This window comes from Sinocyclocheilus anshuiensis, unplaced genomic scaffold (assembly GCF_001515605.1).
Source record: "Sinocyclocheilus anshuiensis isolate Anshui unplaced genomic scaffold, SAMN03320099.WGS_v1.1 scaffold3558, whole genome shotgun sequence".
In the NCBI taxonomy this organism is placed as follows: Eukaryota; Metazoa; Chordata; class Actinopteri; order Cypriniformes; family Cyprinidae; genus Sinocyclocheilus; species Sinocyclocheilus anshuiensis.
This window is the reverse complement of record NW_015540020.1, coordinates 16,107-21,785: the sequence shown is the minus strand read 5'-3', so window position 1 is coordinate 21,785 and position 5,679 is coordinate 16,107.

The following is a 5,679-nucleotide window of genomic DNA, read 5'->3' as shown; positions in this document are numbered from 1 at the left end:
ATAGACAAATTATTATTAGCCTGTGCTACTGTATTTTCCAAGCAAATTAAGTGCACGTTTTTATGCTTTGGTGGTAGGCCAGTTTCAAATCGCATATTTGGCACACTGCCTTTGTCTTGTCCTCACTCAATTTAAAGTGGTCTTCGGCATTTTTGTCTTCTCTTCCAGATGAACTGAATCATGACATTCATGACTTTCACTCATGGGCGATTCATATTCAAGCGCGAATGAGAACCGTTTCGCGGGGAATACCAGGTGTTCGAGAAAAAAAAATAAAATATTCGAATCTCAAAATTGAAAATCAAATGCCAACCCACCGAACGAATATTCGAATAATCAAATATTCTGGTTCAGCCCTAACAGCAGCATGTTGTAGATACATTGGCAGTAGCAAGTCTCGGTACTTGCTCTGCCGCAGCAGCAGCATCTATTCCGCCAAGACCAAATACATTAACATTGTCATGTACATTACCATGCAAATCACTCCGAGAGTTGTCATGACAGAAATACAAAGTTCTGGCATGAAACTCTAGATGGCGCAGTCTGATAGATCTAACTCAGTCTGACAATGGCATCATCATCACGTCATAGCTGATTGGTTTTCTCCTGTATCGGTAGCCAATGAGCTGGCTGCTCAACATTCAAATACTGCTCTCCACCAAAACCAAATACATAAACATTGTCATGTAAAAATCACTCTGAGAGTTATCATGACAGAAATGTATTTATGAACATTTGGTTCATTCTGTAGATTGGAATTATGAATTAACAGAATACTGCATGGTATTGCGATACTAAAGCTGATTAAAAAAGACCAGCCAGTGTGGTTACACGTGGTCTGCGGTTGTGAGGCCGGTTGGATGTACTGCCAAATTCTCTGAAATACCTTTGGAGACGGCTTATGGTAGAGAAATTAACATTCAATTCACGGGCAACAGCTCTGGTGGACATTCCTGCAGTCAGCATGCCAATTGCACGCTCCCTCAAAACTTGCGACATCTGTGGCATTGTGCTGTGTGATAAAACTGCACATTTTAGAGTGGCCTTTTATTGTGGCCAGCCTAAGACACACCTGTGCAATAATCATGCTGTCTAATCAGCATCTTGATATGCCACACCTGTGAGGTGGATGGATTATCTCGGTAAAGGAGAAGTGCTCACTAACACAGATTTAGACAGATTTGTGAACAATATTTGAGAAATAGGCCTTTTGTGTACATAGAAAAAGTCTTAGATCTTTGAGTTCAGCTCATGAAAAATGGGGACAAAAACAAAAGTGTTGCGTTTATAATTTTGTTCAGTGTAGTATAGTTAAGCATATCAAAATATAAAGTGATCAAAATTCACGAACAATTTATAAACACTTGATTTTTTTTTTTTAGGGTTTTTTTTTCCTCTCAGAAATAATGAAATCTTTATCGAGTTGTGGCTATACCATGCTAGCAGAACGGTGTTTCACAAAATAACCAAGGCACTCCCACAAAAACCCTTTATATTGTGGAAAACACAGTGATCAAAATTAAAGAACAGAAATGACTGTAGCACGAAGAAAGATTACAACTAACATTTCTGAACAAGGTTACAGCAGCCAAAAATTCATAGGAAGTGTACAGGCCCTTGCGCTTTGAATGACTTCAGCACATCTGTGGCCACAAGACATCACGAGTCTCTCACACTGCTCTGGTGGGATCTTGGTCCACTCTTCTTCCATAGTTCAGTGACTAGTGTATAACTTTGTCACCAAGGATTTTCCAGAGATTTTCAGTTGGGTTTTGATCAGGACTCTGGGCTGACCATTTCATTATTTCAACGTTTTCAGGTTCAAAGAACTGCCTTGCCCGGTTTGCTATGTGACACTGAACTGCATGAAAATTGCTGGATGCAGGGAAGGAACCGCATGTTGCTGCAGAAGGTTCTGATAAACTTTTGCACTCACATGTAGCTGTATACGAGGCCCAACTCCTGCTGCAGAAAACATCCCCCAAACACTTCCTCCACCACCTGACTTCTTTACATACTTGGGATTCAGTCTTTCCCCAGTTTGACGATGAACAATGTTTCCCATCTGACCCAAATAAATTAAACTTGCTTTCATCACTGAAGTGAACTTAGGACCAGTTTTCTTCTGTCTACAAAACATGCTTCTCAGCAAAAGTTAGTCTAGCCTTTTGATTATTTCTACTGATGAGAGGTTTATTCAAATTCAGAGTCAGTTTTCAGTCCAAATTCTCTTAAATGTTCAGACACTGTATGCCGAGACAAATCCTGCAGTATTGAACCGATTGCCCATTGAGATTCTCTGCATTATCCTGTCCTCTAATGCATTTGTCTTTCATGGATGACCAGCATTTTTGGGAGACTTGAATGAATTAGTGACATTGTAAAGATGCAATATTCTAGAAATCACAGACTTGGAATGAGCAACTTCTCTTGCTATGGCCGAAAGGGTCAGCCCTTTAGCCTTTATTTGGACAACCTGCTGTCGAAGGGTTTCAGTCACATTAGAACATCTTACCTCGGCCTGGGTGATAAAACAGTATCGATATTTATCGACAGTACACCTTCTTCGATAACGATATAAAACTTTTTCGATATAGTGCACGATATAGGCACGTGCTATGAGTGACGCAGACAGCACACACAAAAACGAACACATGCTGAATTGAGTGCTGAGCCTGCCTGTGATGAGGAGATTGTGAATAAAAATAATATTAGTCGAATTTAAAATAAACATTTGCATTTGAATGTTAGGAGTGTGAGGGAGTGCCATCAGTGGCGCGCGAGATGCTGTGATGATGTAAGTGACGTTGTTGCATTTTAATGTTTTGTTAGTCTAGCCCACGAGATGCGCCGCTGCTGTGTTATGCATTCAAAATATTAGAGAAATATAGAAGCTCAATGCGGAGAAGATCTTGATTAGGTGAAAACCGAAACCAAGCCATTCACACAGAACGCATATTCAGCGCATTTTTAGATGGACAAATATGACTACTGCACCCGCGTCTCACAGAAGAGATCTATAGAAAGCCATGCAAAGTTAAAACAGTTTAAACTTTTAGAAAACACGTCGCGAACTTGTGGAGGTTTATTCTTTTTCACTGCATCCCACATGTTTTTAAATGCAATCTCCGTGATGGGCGATTCGGCTCTTTGAATTAAGCAATGCATAAATACATGATGCTGTTTTGTTCATAATTGTTTATGCAATTTACAAAATTATATTTGATTTATATGAGTTCATAGATCCTCTTCTGAATATTATCAATTCGTCATTGTCATTAGGATAAAACCCAAAAACCTTCAAACTGGATGTTATTAGCCTCTCATTCAAAAAACTACTTGACCCCAAAGAATTTATTAATTACAGACCAATCTCGAATCTCCCTTTTTTGTCAAAAAAGGCTGAAAAGGTAGTATCATCACAACTATGTGCCTTCTTAGAATAAAATGGTATCTGTGAGGACTTCCAGTCAGGATTTTGACTGTATCATAGTACTGAGACTGCTCTCATTAGAGTTACAAATGACCTGCTCTTATCATCCGATCGTGGTTGTATCTCTCTATTAGTGCTAGTGGATCTTAGCGCTGCGTTTGACACTATCGACCACAACATTCTTTGGAACAGACTAGAAAATTATGTTGGCATTAGAGAAAGTGCATTGGCACTGTTCAGATCATACGTATCAGACCGCCATCAATTCGTGGCAGTGAATGAAGGGGTATCATACCAATCACAAGTGCAATATGGAGTACCTCAGGGCTCAGTACTAGGACCGTTACTTTTCATGCTTTGCATGTTACCCTTGGGAGACATTATTAGGAAACATGGTGCTAGCTTTCACTGTTATGCTGATGATACTCAGCTTTATATTTCTTTGCGTCCCGACGAAACATACCAATTGACAAAACTAACAGAATGCATAGCTGATATAAAAACTGGATGAGTTGCGCCCGAGCCCAACCGAACCGGCTAAACGAACCGACGGAAGCAGTCTTTTATTGCAAAATAGTGTATTCCTAAGGATCCCGATAGACGACTAAAATGGTTCACTGCAATAAAACATGCTAACCTACACAAAATTTGGGATTAAACGGATAAGATTTCATGACATTTATGCTATCTACTGTACTCACAGTGATATAGCTATGCTGGCTACCTACAAGGACAGCTAGGGTCGATTACGTTAGCTAACAACACATTTGGCTTACCCTTCCAGTGACGACATAGCAGGTTGAATATTCATCAAAAACTGTTATTGCCCCTCCAGGCTTTTGTAGGCTTTTAAAAAGTCTCCGGAGTAACGTTAGGAGGGAAAGTTGATTAGGTACGTTAGTTGTAGATATCAGGATACTGCAGGTCAGGAAATCTATACGTTCCTTTATTGATAGGCTACACGTTAAAAGCACCACGGGGGCATTATAGGGGATCTGTTATGCTTAATCTATTAAGTTTTGCTATGTACAGGTCTATGTCTTTTGAATTAAAGTACGCAGTGAACTCTGTTGCCTTGAAACTCATGCTGGCGCCATTCATTTCATATTCGCTCCCAGCTGTGCCTGCCTGCCAGCATGGTGGTGTAAACAGAATGGGTCACGTGACATCCGGAGCTCTATTGTCGGACCTACATACACATTTCATGAGGAAGGTTAACGTGCACGTTATAATCAACCCAGAAATTTCATCTGAATTGCATGTGTTTCTACTTTCACATGCAAATTACTTGTTGCACTTATGAATATGATAACTTTCCAGCATCAATTCTAGTAGGGTAAAACGTAATTACGCTTTCGAAACGGTCTGTTTTTCCCTGCCATCATTAGCTGAAGCTGTGTGTGAACAAGAAGTGGCTGCAGAGTGCGAGTTGCTCCGTCTCTCACTCAGCCAGAGAGAGGGCGAATTCCAAACGGCTTTTTTGCGCCCTTGAAGGGCACTGCGGGAAGGGGACGCCATTTGTAGGGACGTTCCAAACAAAAGTGGACAACTGAATCCCTTCACGAAGGGCCCTTCCAGAAGTCCGCTAGCGAAGGGAACATGCGATGGTCACTTCACAGAAGTGATTTCCGTTTGTGATCATGTGGTCTTCAGTTAGGAGATCTTGCAACGCATTTTAAAGCAAAGTTGTGGTTGATTTAGACACAAACATAAGTAGAATAGGCTAATTTAATTTGTTTTTATTTTAATGTAATACAAAATATTTTTCGTCAGAAATATTATTTAAGATGGTAGTGTAAGCAGGTTTAAGCAAGTTTAGTTTGAAAAAGCTTAATAGTAAATAAGACACAATTAGTCAATATTTGAATAAAGTAAGAAGAAGAAATATATATTTGCAACAACTGGTGGAGTGCTGAATGCTGCACGCACGCGCAGTGTCGTCAAGGTAACTTTTGGTCAGTCATTCCCTTCGCCTATATTATATATAGAGGGAAGTTGTGGCCTAATGGATAGAGAATCGGACTCGTAACCCAAAGGTTGCAAGTTCAAGTCTCGTACCTGCAGGGATTGTAGGAGGGGGGAGTGAATGTACAGCGCTAAAAATGGCTGCCCACTGCTCCGGGTGTGTGTTCACGGTGTGTGTGTGTGTGCACTTTGGATGTGATAAATGAGCACTAATTCAGAGTATGGGTCACCATATTTGGCCACATGTCACGTCACTTTCAATTATATGAGACAGTAATTCC